The sequence below is a fragment of the Typopeltis vanoorti genome, chromosome 20 (genome assembly GCF_054136105.1).
Source record: "Typopeltis vanoorti isolate ZY-2024b chromosome 20, IOZ_Tvanoo_1.0, whole genome shotgun sequence".
NCBI lineage: Eukaryota > Metazoa > Arthropoda > Arachnida > Uropygi > Thelyphonidae > Typopeltis > Typopeltis vanoorti.
In genome coordinates, this window is record NC_143568.1 from 45,345,872 (window position 1) to 45,358,885 (window position 13,014).

The window sequence follows — 13,014 nt, forward strand, 5'->3', positions numbered from 1 at the left end:
ACACACTATAATCTACACATTCTATCCCACTAACTATATAATCTTCTGTCAGCCATGTTTCACTAATGCCAATAACCTGTGGCCAGGAAGAGCCAATCAAGGCCAAAAATTCTTCCTTCTTGTTCCTAATACTCCTGGCATTAGTATACATGAAATGCAGAGGTCCCTTTGTCCCACCCCTATCTTGATGCGTTATTCAAACTCTCCCATTCCGATTTCTTTTTCCTATTACTGGCTCGGGTACATTATATACATTCTTACACTCAACTGTTTCACTGATGTCCGCATATCCACTTCCTCCCCCTCCTTGGTAGTTCTAGTTTCCCTGGTTCTGCGCATCCGCTGTGCATCCGTTTTCACTTCATTCAGCAACACTTTTTGCAGTCTCTGCACACCAAATCCATTCAAATGCAGGCCATCCATCTTGTATAAATCCATTCGCCCATCAAACTCATTACACACGTCCACGAATTCCACACCACACTGTCTGCATAACCTGCGCATAAAGTCATTTGCGTTTATGGCCCTCCTTCTAAACTCCTCTCTGTCATACCGCGGCAACAGACTCACTATCCTAACTCTGTCACTCTTTTCTTTCGCTACCTTTAACAATACTTTCAAGTCCTCTCTCATAAAAAAATTTATCTCCTTTCAATTTATTCGTACCTGCCACAACTATCAATTCTTTCACCCTCTGTTTTTGCGCTCTAATACTCTCACTTCTTGTATGCTAATTGTTCTCGTAGATTACAATTTCTATTATTGACGTGAGCTTGCATTTCAGGAATGTTTGAATTTTTAATTTCGACTATATTTTATAGGCGGCACAGATTAACTGCTAACAGAGTTTATTTTATGTTGGTCATATGACAGGATAGGGCGTTAGTGTGATTGATATCGCTGCTCCGTTTATTCACGGATGGTACAAGAAAGATGTGGTAATCACGTGATGCAAAAGTAGGGTTATACTATGATGAGTATCATCTATGCAGAGCATTCTCTCGTCGGCATGTGTTAGAACTGTTGCATGATTTAAAACGTTGCTCAACAAAAATACAAGTCTGTCATAACAGTTCTTGAAGCAAGGGATCCGGCCATTGCATCCAGAGAAAATATATGAAAAGATAAAGCAAGTTAATATTTCAAATAATAACTTGCTGCAAATAATATACATTGATTTTCACTTTTGAAATGACATTTTTTCCCAAGGTTTTGAATTTTGTTAGATTCGGTTATTCTGCGATTGCTTCTCAAAAGTATTCTGAAGTAACAGACCTTATTGGTCCTGTTGGGTGTTTTCTCATTCCACTATGTCACAGCTGTATATACTGCTAGAGCTGCTGTCAAGTAGAACTTGAATTGCGTTATAATGTTCAAGATGTTAGGATACAAATATATAGATTGGATAAAGCCGAATTAGTAATCAGGTACAATTCTGAAATCTTAAATATTGGTTTATTTTAAATTGAAACACTATCTGTGCATAGCGATATTTTTTAAATATTATTATTGAATACTTCATTATTAGTTTAATCATAATTATTGGCCCTGTTTAATATTCCTTGGGCATCTAATCCACGTTACCCGCAGTTTTTTTTTTTGTGTGTGTAGTAGACCGACTGAGATCAGATAAAAAAATGCTAATCTAATTTGTGTTTAATGTAATTTTGACTCTGTTCTTAGCGATGTTTATTGTATTTTTCACTAAATCTTTTGGTATTTACATTTGTAACAAATTTATAGCATGTTGAGATTAAAATTTCTCTCTTTTAATGCCATGAATAATGGACTGATTTTAAATGCATTATTAGCGTGCTTTTGAAACCATGCGGGAAACAATGTTTAGCAGAAGATAAAATCCGATTACTATGATTAGTAATGATTTATCAAAATATTAGTATACGTTTCTATAGAATCCATTAACAATGTGAATTTCAGATTTGCGTTCATGTATCCAGACTAAATTTTGTATATCTTAATTAGTATGTTGACTATCGTTCTCCTTACAATTTTCTCTTGACTAAGAAAGCAAACGGCTTCTGAATCACGAATCTTTATATATACAGTTATTGAATGCCATAAACATGAATTAATCCTCGCTTATAATATAGGGGAAAAATCTTTTGTAGTATTGAGGATCACAAAAGAGGTAAATCAGCATAGCATTAGAATCTATGAAATTGACTAATGTGATATATTGAACTGCATAAATCAAATTGACTTAGCAGAAATTTGAAATGAAACATTCAAGAAGAGTTGCATGTGGAGTATGATAAATAATACAAAAAATAGCACTGGACAGGGAAAAGAGTAAAATATAAAATATGGAATTAGAAACAGGTTTGGAGGCTTATGATACAGAAGCAAAGCAAATCCATCAGTAGGAAACCCTATGATGTGGGGGAAATAGTGATGTGACTCATGCTCACTGGGCCCAAGAAAGCTCTCCACGATACCTGAAAAGTGTAGTTATCTCACTGGCCCAACTCAAGTGTGTAATTCAAAAATATTTGCACAAAAAACGGTACAGAATTTGGTGTCAAATATGCTTGTTTGTAGTGGATATAGGATCCTCTTTAGGTTTTAAACATGGATTGGACATATCTACTGAGCAAAGTAACAAATAGCATGGTTTGGGGAATAAGTGGTTGCACTTTCTATCTCTAAGTGTTCTGATATTATTATTATTCGTGACACCTCCAAGGAGTCCGAAGACTCATCGCAGAAGGACACCTACAACTGTCTCAACTACTACACTGATATTTGGTACAGAAGCCTGTTAAATAAGCTCCAATCACATTCTCTGACTTTTGCAACCTCTCTTTGGTCATGCATTACTTCTCTGTAGATGGATCTTTATCCTCAAATTTTGCATCTAGCACCAGGGTTTCACAAAACTCTTTCATCTTCTTTCTTTTTGCTATATATATATATATATAATAATAATAATAATAATAATGACCCTCTCCAGATGACTACAAATCTAACCCACAGTTCTGCTGATGACATGCTATATGCTCTTTTTTCAATTTGATGAACTTTGCACTACATAAATCACCAAAACTTCTAGAATATCAACTTTTACAACCCTAAATTCTGATCTCCAAATCATTCTTCATTGTGGATCTGCTAATTTTGTTAATTTCAGTGCTTATAAAATCTTTCTTATTTCTTGCATGGGAAACAACAATAACAAACAAACAAACAAAAAAAAGAGAACACTTCCAGTCTTTCCTTTGATAGCACTTACATTCTGGATGAGATGGCATATATGTATTACAACTGTTGCTTCCTGAACAATCCAAGAAATCTATGAGCGAATCACAAACCTCTTCATCCATTGAAGACTGTATTTTTTTACAGTTGGAGCAGTTCTATAAGAGCTTCCTAAAGATAATTCACATAGTACAGAAATGAGCAGATAGGTTGATTTAATGACCAATGTTCCATGAGTTTATTCCACACATCTTTTACCTAGATATTAATTTCCTACAAATATTTTTATGGTTGCTATTCATCAGAACTGGCATCAGTAATTCCTCATTCTCTTCTAAATCTGTTACGACATACAGCATTCTTTCACAATCTGTGTGTTAGTTAAGGCCAGTTGTGTAGCTAGAGCTTTTGCTGCCTGGGGCAGTCCCTGAATTTGCCACCCCTATCAATACACACCAAAAATACTACAAAAAGTCAAAACGACATATAGGGAAATAAATTAAAACACTATGTTTATTTTTGAAGTAAAACTTTAATTTCAACATTCAAAAATGCTATTTTTCTTGCTTTCATGTTAGCAAAATCGTCGATTTCATAGTAATGTAGCTAATTCTTAATTAATTTTATATAGAAAATCTCCTCTCATAACTAGCAACACTTACAGCAGTTGTGAGGAAAGTTTGCTGTAGTATTACAATAGTTGGAACTGAGTTCTCGCGACTGTATTTTAGAATTAAAATACAGTCTCGAGAACTCAGTTCCCTCTAGTTATGCCTCTGGTCAACGCTTAAGTATTAGGAAAAACTCATGTTAGAGACTTAATGGAGTGAAACAGCACTGAGAAAGCATTAAAAATATTCACTTCACACTTTTACTTTTGAATAACTCTTATTCAGATCTCCAGTCAGGACCTGATTTCTCTTCTTGGGTTGATTTACATTTCTGTCAAATTTTGTTCACGAAGCTCCTGTTTTTTTTTTTTTTTTTTACTAGTCAATATAATAGCATTATATTGACTAGTTTTAGGAAACTTATTATGTTTAGGAATGTCCCATTGTCAGTCTTGTTGGCAAACACCCTATAGTTTAGTGATTAAAACCTAAAAATAGAATGTGCATTACAATTCAATGTCAGAATAGAAATAACCAGTTTATACTTTAGTCATATACCTTGAGAATATACTGAAAGCAAAAAAGAGGGGACATGTTAGAAACTTATAAGTTATTAAAGGGATTCAATAAGATTGACACAAAGGAATTTTTTCAATACATGACAAATAGAGAGAGAGAGAGAGAGCTGGCGGTCATTCCTGGAAGTTGTATGAGTAGTAAGAGTATGCAGACTAGATTTTTTGCTTGGAGTGTGTTGAGCGAGTGGAATGGATTGCTAGAATTAGTTGAGCGCCCTGACAGTGAAAGACAGGTATGATTTGTATAAAGGTTAGTGTGGGTCTTCTGATTCCATGGAGACACTCATTTTTTAAAATTTTTTTTTCTTCTTGAATTCCATGGAGTCACAAGACTCATTATAGGATGTCATATAATACTAATAATAGTGAATTCAGTTGTGCTAAAGCAGTATGCAAATGAAAGATTAATCATATTTTAAAATCAAAAAGGAAACTAAACCACCAATATAAAATAAGTGTGAATTAAAACCAAAAATGATAAACTGTAAAAGATTAAAAACACGAAAGATTAAATGATTGGAAAACTTCATTGAGGAATAAAAGGTGGAGTTTAAAAAGATAAGAAAAGAATAAGTAGATAAATTAGATGATATGCTAAAATTATGGTGTTTGGGCCATTTCAAATGTGGTGTCTTCAGAATACATGAAGAATGCTCTTCTTTTTCTTGTTCTGCTTTTTCTCTCTTTCTCTCTCCTTCTGAGAAACTTTCTGTTGTCATCTTCCTCTATAAAGGAAGAACTCTCAAATGAGAACTCTTCCACTAACTGCCCTACATCTTCATTGTCAACACTCCAGCTCTAACTCTTTATATAGCAGTACTTTCTCATCTCCAGTCTCTTGTAAGTTTTGTCGAATCCTGTGAATGTATGAACATGTATTTCTAGCAGTTTCTTCAATATGTTCATACATTTGGCCGTTATCTTGCTCCAGTCTGCATCTACATTCTTTTTACAGTGCTACTGACAGTAAAAAAAAACCTTTGGAAACATCAGTGGCATAAGCTGAAGTATTTCTTAAATAATGACTTGAAGGCAGAATTAGCTTCATAGTCCATGGGTTGTAGGAGTGAGTGAGTATTCGGTGAATGGAATGGCCATCTTAAGTCACGTACATTGAAAGTCAAGGTCTGACCACATGCATGCACACACTCTTTTGCAAGATACTTTTTGCAGCTATAGCCAGGTTACTCAAAATTATTCCCAAGCAGCTGGTTACATTTAATTTCTGTTATCCTTACTTATTTTTAGAGCTGAGGTTGATTCCAGGAATAATCTTTCATATTTATACTTGCTGCAGTGTAGTAAAGTGGCTTTCTTCCAGCGTATTGTGTGATGGGTGTCCAAAGCATGGTCAGCAAGTCCTAAGTGGCTGTATTTCTGGAACTGGATATTCCTTATGTTCATGATATCCTGATATTAGATGTCCTACCTGTTTGGCCATAGTAGGACAGTTTGCAACTACAAGGGACCTGGTATACTCCAGGTAGGTCTAGGGGAGTGACTGGTCTTTGGTGGAGCAGATAAGAGATGCCAATTTTTTATATGGTTTGTAACAAGTTGTCAGGTCATATTTTTTTAGGATTTTTGTTAGCTTTTCAGAAGTACCTAAGATATAAGGAATGCTGATAGATTTAGAGTAATCTCAGTTATGACGGGGGAGGGGGTTGTGGTCAATTGGTTTTAACCTCCCTACCAGCCGAGGTGGATGAAATAGTGAGACCAAATTGCACATGTTATCTATGTTATTAAATAGGTATTACAGGATTGTATCCAGATTTAGCTGGATGTCTATAGACGTCATGTCCAGTTTGGGGGGGGGGGTAATATTTTTTTGGGGTTGTAACCATTGGCTATGAAGGTGTTAAGAATATTGTTAAGTTCAGTAGTTAGGGCATTGTTATCTGAATTAATTTTCAGATAACATTGTTATATGGATTAATTTTGCCCTGTTGTATAGGGATTTTATAATCCCATATTGTTGGGAGGAGAGAGGGGGGGGTTGTGATTGCTGGTGAATGTATCTACCTGTATGTGTAGGTTTTCTGTAAACAGAGAAAGCCAGGGAACCAGCAGGCTGCCATGTAATCAGTGTCTAGGGCTATATCTAGTTCCACCAATAATACAGCTACCCAGGACTTATTGACCATGCGTTAGACACCCACCACAAAATACGCTGGAAGAAAGCCACTTTACTATACTGCAGCAAGTATAAATATGAGAGATTATTCCTGGAATCATCCTCAGCTCTAAAAAAAACTTCCCAGACCTCAACAAATTTGGATGCATGAGACTGCCCCAAATATGGGAAGCTTGCATTCTAAGAACATCATCCCAACAGCCAAAATAACCCAATTTAGCACACTAGGGGGACGACTCTAGGACAGACTTCAGTTGTTTTCTTCAGCCATATTTTCTTAGTGCCTGCTTGCACATATCATTATTTTGTGATCCCTGAAGATGGTAATGTAACATTACTGAAATATACGACGTATTAATATTCCAGTATACATTGTCTTTCTCTAAAATCTGTAGCCAAAAGGTTTCACACCTTATTATTAAAATACTCTGGATTAGAGATAGTTGTTGGAAGTTTTTCCACTTGGTTATACTATAAATTAAAGATGCTAAGAAATTATATTCTTGGTTTAATCCTTTATCCAAGTGTAAGCAAGCAAAGTTTGCACTTGAAGTATTTTTGGGACTGGGCAACTCATTTAGAGAAGCTGATGACTTCACATCACTTGTCTTAGTATCCCATAATGCAAAGCACATTGCCTTACAGATGTGTAATGCTATGCATTATGGGAAGGGTCACTATCCATACTAGTTTGGACCTTTATTGAGGTCTCATCAGTGGGAGCCAGACCCAGAGGTGATACCAAGGTTGAAGTATTGTAGAAGTCATATTTCGCTATATGAGTAGCCAAACAGCGTCACATGTTATTATTAAAATACTCTGGATTAGAGATAGTTGTTGGAAGTTTGAAAGAGAAAGGTCACCAGTGGTATGCCGCAGGGGTCAGTTTTGGGGCCATTGTTTTTCAATTTGTATGTTAATGATATTGGGTTGGGTTTAACTAGTGATATCCAGCTGTTTGCAGATGATGCAAAACTGGGGAGAGCAATGCACAGTCAGGCTGATGTTAATGCCTTACATGAGGACTTGAATAGATTGTATGAATGGGCAGGTAAGTGGAACTGTCAGTTCAGTGATGCCAAGTGTAAGGTTTTGAGATTTGGTAAGCAATGATCGGATACCAAGTATACACTTGGTGGGCAAACTTTAACAGAAGTAGAGGAGATGAGAGATCTAGGTGTGATGGTGGACAAGGACCTGAAATTCAGGGGCCACATTGCACAAGTTGTGAAGACATCACATCGAATAATGGCAATGATGCGGAGAACCTTGACATGCAGAAATGGAGAGGTTATGATTCCATTGTATAAGTCCTTGATCAGGCCTCATATGGATTATTGTGCACAGATTTGGTCACTGGGTTTTCATGGTGACGAGGATATGTTGGAAAGGGTACAGAAAAGATTCACAAAGGTAGTCGGTGATCTTTGGAATGTGGAGTACGAGGACAGGTTGAGGGAATGTAAGTTGCATAGGCCTTGTGAATAGGAAGAAGGGGGGGATATTATTATTATTATTATTCAGGCCTCCATGGAGTCAAAAGATTCATCGTGGGAGGTCCTTCCTAAGAACATAAAGTCTGTCAAGACTCATCGAGGGGAGGTTCCCCCTAAGAAACACAAAGTCTATCATACCACTCCTTAAACTCATTGACCGTTCTCGCCCTCACCACTCTATCAGGCAATGCATTCCATGGCTCAACCACCCTCCATGCAAAGAAACCACTCCTCACCCTCTTGCTCACAGTTTCCTTTCGTAACTTCCAGGGATGGCCTCTTGTCATCACTCCTTCCCGCTGTTCAACCAAGTGAAAGAACTCCCCAGTGTCGACCCTGTAACCACCTCTCAGCAGTTTAAAAGTCTCAATCATATCACCTCTCCTTCTTCTATCCGCCAAACTCTGCAGTCCACATTCCCTCAGCCGATTCTCATAACTATCCTTGTACAGTCCTGAGACCATCTTTGTCATCCGTCTTTGTATCTTTTCCACAGTTAATTTATCCCCTTCAAATCCTGGGGACCAAATCTGAGAACAATAATCCAAGTGCGGTCTGATCAGAGACTTATACAACGGAATGATAACCCTCTTATCTCTGCAGGTCAGTGTCCTTCTCATAATTGCAGCAATCCTCTGTGTTACCTTCACCACCTTTGCAATATGTCCCCTAAACTTCAGGTTTCTATCAGTCATCAACCCCAGATCTCTTGTCTCCTCAACTTCCTCTAGTATAACTCCTCCCATAGAGTATGCAGCATCCCATCGATGTTTCCCAAACGTCAAGACCTTACATTTTGCTGCATTAAACTGACACCCCCATTCATTTGCCCACCTATCTAGCTTATTCAAATCCTCTTGCAGGGCTACCACATCTGCACTATTACTAATAATCCTTCCCAGCTTCGCATCATCCGCAAACAACTGAATATCCCCTTGCAATCCACTGGCAATGTCATTGATATAAAGGTTAAACAATATAGGTCCTAGTACTGAGCCCTGTGGGACCCCACTTGCAACCTTCTGTCTCCTTGAAACTGCTCCACCATACACAACTCTCTGATACCTATCAGACAGCCAATCCTGAATCCAGTTGACCAATCTGACATCCACACCCATATGTTGCAACTTAAATATCATCTTATCATGTGGCACCCTGTCAAATGCCTTGCTAAGTCTAAGAAAATTGCATCATCTAATGTTCTTGTAACTTTATTATAAAAGGCTAGCATATTGCTAACACAAGAGCGCCCTTTCACAAATCCATGTTGACTCTCACAGATAACATTACCCTCATCTGCCCAGTGCTGTATACGGTCCCTCACTACTTTCTCCAAGATCTTAACAACTACTGATGACACACAGACTGGTCTATAATTAGACACTTCCAGTCTGTTACCACCCTTATGCAATGGCACTATCTTACCTTCCTTCCATTCCCTGGGCACCTTTGCTGAAGCCAGACTTTCATTGAAAAGCCAGGTTAAAGGCACTGTCAGTTCCCTAGCACATTCTCTCAAAACTCGTGGCGAAATACCATCCAGTCCCAAAGCTTTATTGACATCCAGAGTTCTCAGTATCTGAAACACACTCTCCTCCTGTACCTCTAAACCTTGAACCTGCCCTATCCCTGTAGCATTAAAACTGACTCCTCCAGGATGAAATACTCCAATAAAGTGGTCATTGAACAATTCCACTATGTCCTCTGCATCAGTCACTCTATTCCCATTTTTATCCCACAATATCATTCTTACACAGTCATTTCTCCTCCCACTGGCCACATAGCTAAAAAATTCCCTAGGATTTTCTTTGGATCTTAGGGCCAATCTCCTCTCATATTCCAGTTTCGCTTTCCTTACCACACTAGTCACTCTTCTGGCCTGTGTCTTATATTCTTCATGCATCCTCTCTTCACCTGTCTTCTTATATCTCTTCCATAGCCTCTTTTTCACATGCAATTCCTGTTTAATATTGTTTGTCATCCACTTTATTCCAAATTGTCCTCTTCTTCACTCGTGGTATACAACTTACCATTGCTGCTAACAAATATTCTTTCACAATTTCCCACGCACTAACGATATGATTGAGACATATAAACTGGTCAGGGGTTGTTATCAAGTAGACATGAAAGAGATTTTTCATAGAATCGGAGAGGGAAGTAGAACAAGAGGCCATTGCTGGAGACTGTATAAGAAGGATGTGAGTAAAGGAGTGAGAAGCAGGTTCTTTGCATGGAGGGTGGTTGGTGAGTGGAATGCATTGCCTGAGTGTGTTGTGGATGTGGACACATTGAATCAGTTTAAGATGCGAATGGATGAGCATTGTATGCAATAGTGAGTACCTCCCACGATGAGTCTGACTCCATGGAGGTCGGGTGTTGATAATAATAAGTTTTTCCAACAATCATGTTAATGATGTGTTTGATCTCTTCTTTTACACACACACAAAAACAGCAGCTCTCCTCCCCACTCACAAGAATTAAATTTATTAAAAAAAAAATGCTCTTTCTAAAATTAAACATTAAATTTATTGCTTAAGCAACAATTCTGGTAGGTCTTTATCTTTCTCAGGTGATTTACTGGGTACTGTATTCACAAGTCTATTCACCATTCTTTTTTGGAAGTATGGAGTGGTAAAATTTTTCATTATAAGGAATTCAAACCATCTGCTGCTTTAAAACATTACTCCAAACTGAAATAGATAAGATCAGAATTACTATGTGCTTGAAGGATTATATTTGTTGTCTTATTCAGTGGATAGTTGATAAATATGCATTCTCCACTCATTCGCTGTTCAAAAAGAGATGAATTTCTATACCTCCCTTTCCACTGAGTCAGGTTTCTGTTTCTCATTTAAGTATATACCCTCATCCTGCTGAGAGCTTACTTCCATCTGTGCAGAGTTCAGTGCTGATAGAAGGATTGTAACTAAGTGAAGATACAGTAACAGAAATGGACGAATTACAGGCAGTGACATCTTTTGACAATCTCTTCCAAGATCCGATGTTAATTCTAGTTACAAATAAGACACCTGTTCTTAATACCATTGAGTTATTCGAAACTCAACCAAATAACATAGAAGCATGGCCATGTGGAGATAGATATTAGTCCCTTGTTCTGTATCACCTGAATTATCTACTTGTCAAGTTTATCAAAGTATGAAAAAAGATATTGAACCTGATGTCTTATTCATATTAGTAGGAATTGCAGTTTTGCATTTTGCTAGTCCTTCACGTCAAGGTAGTAGTTCCATGATGATGATGTCTGGGATGCATCTGGAGTGCCTACTGCTGTTACACCAGGTGATCATGAATGTCAGAATGTTGCTTAGGAGAAGATCCATGAGTCATTTCATTATCCTTGGAGATCCTTGTAACCACATCAGTGTGAGATCTGCTGCAGATGCTGCACTACCAACAGTAACCAAAAGCATGATATGATACTGCATGAAAATATCAGACACGAATCTTTGTGTTACCATATATTGGATCCGGACATGAAAGCAGAGTTGATGAAGATGAGGCAATGCATGCAAAAGGAAATGAAATGAATTGCAGACATACGTGGAAGAGTGAAAAGGAGTGGAAGGCAAGATGGCCTTGCAAAACATGTAACGAATGATTCGAGAGTTTCTCTATGGAGATTCCATTATTAGAAGTATGGTGAAAGCGAAGGTGCATAAAGTTTGTTTTCCTAGAGGTAGAATGAGTAGAGTGATTGAAGTGTTGGATATGAGGAATAAGAAAGCAAAAGAGTTGGTGGTTGTAATAGTGACGAATGATTTGGATGGGAACAAGGAAAATGTCAGATTACTTTACTCATAATATTCACCTTTCCATTCACAAGCCTCCCTTACCCTGCTTTCTTGCTCTTTCATATGACCACATCACCTCAAATCTATTCGTTACAGTCATTACCTCTCCTTCCAGCAACAATCTCTCCAACTGACTTACACCAAAACCATTTAAATGAAGCTCATCTTCATTTAATATCAGGTGGTTATTAAGGAGAGTACAATGTAGGAAAGGTAGTCAGTGTGTTGCCAAGGTATGATAGTGATAAATTGAGGCAGCGAGCAAAGATTATCAATGCTATGTGCAAACATAGCATTGATGTGAGGAGAAAGGAGTACATTTTGTGAATGTGTGGGATGAATTTGAGGGATGGATGAAACTGTATAAAGATGAGGTTCATTTAAATGGTTTTTGGTGTAAGTTGGCTGGAGAGATTGTTGCTAGAAGGAGAGGTAATGACTGTAACGAATAAATTTGAGGTGAGGTGATGTGAGGTCATATGAAAGAGCAGGAAAGCAGGGTAAGGGAGGCTTGTGAATGGAAAGGTGAATATCATGAGTAAAGTAAATGAGAGGGTGGAAGCACAGCACAAGCAGGGTAACGGTGGGAGTCAAAGTGGATGGGGAGATACTTTATGAAACATGTGGATGCTGAATTCAGAGGTGAATGCGTGATTGGGCAAAAAAAAGTATTGAGATGGCCTGGGATGCGAGTCGAGAGTTTGGATGTGAGGAAAGTTGTAGAATTGATGGTTACAGAGGAAGGGACTGGGAAAGGTATTGAGGAGTCACATTGGAGAAGTGATATCTGTAGGACTTGTAGAACCAGAAATGATTTCTTATGTTTGTTTACTAATGCCAGAAGTATTTGAAATAAGGGGAACAAATTTGTTGCGTTGATTGAGTTTATTCACCCCAAATTTGTTGGTATAAACAAGACATGGTTAGAATGGTGATGATATCCTGAAAGGAATAGAGATGGATAGATATGATATTTTCATGAAGAACAGACAGGGAAGAAAGGGAAATGGAGTACTGTTGATGGTAGCAGATGAGTTGTGCCCAGTGGTGGTAGTTCTGAGGTTGTATGGTGTGAGGTAGAGGTGAACAGGATGAAATATTCAGTTGGCTATTGCTATAGACCTGGACGTGTTGAAGGGTAATGAGTGACTAATTATGGTAATA

The 13,014-nt window shown here is 37.8% G+C and overlaps 1 protein-coding gene across 1 annotated transcript in view; it reads left to right on the plus strand.

The window, feature by feature from the left end:
- Positions 1–884: 884 nt before the first annotated feature.
- The window catches only part of Rbsn-5 (Rabenosyn-5), a 201,752-nt gene continuing 189,622 nt past the window's right edge, over positions 885–13,014 (plus strand). The window contains exon 1 of the mRNA XM_090410078.1: positions 885–1,427. The gene's annotated coding sequence lies outside the window, so the exon portion shown is untranslated. The remainder of the gene's footprint in view (positions 1,428–13,014) is intronic.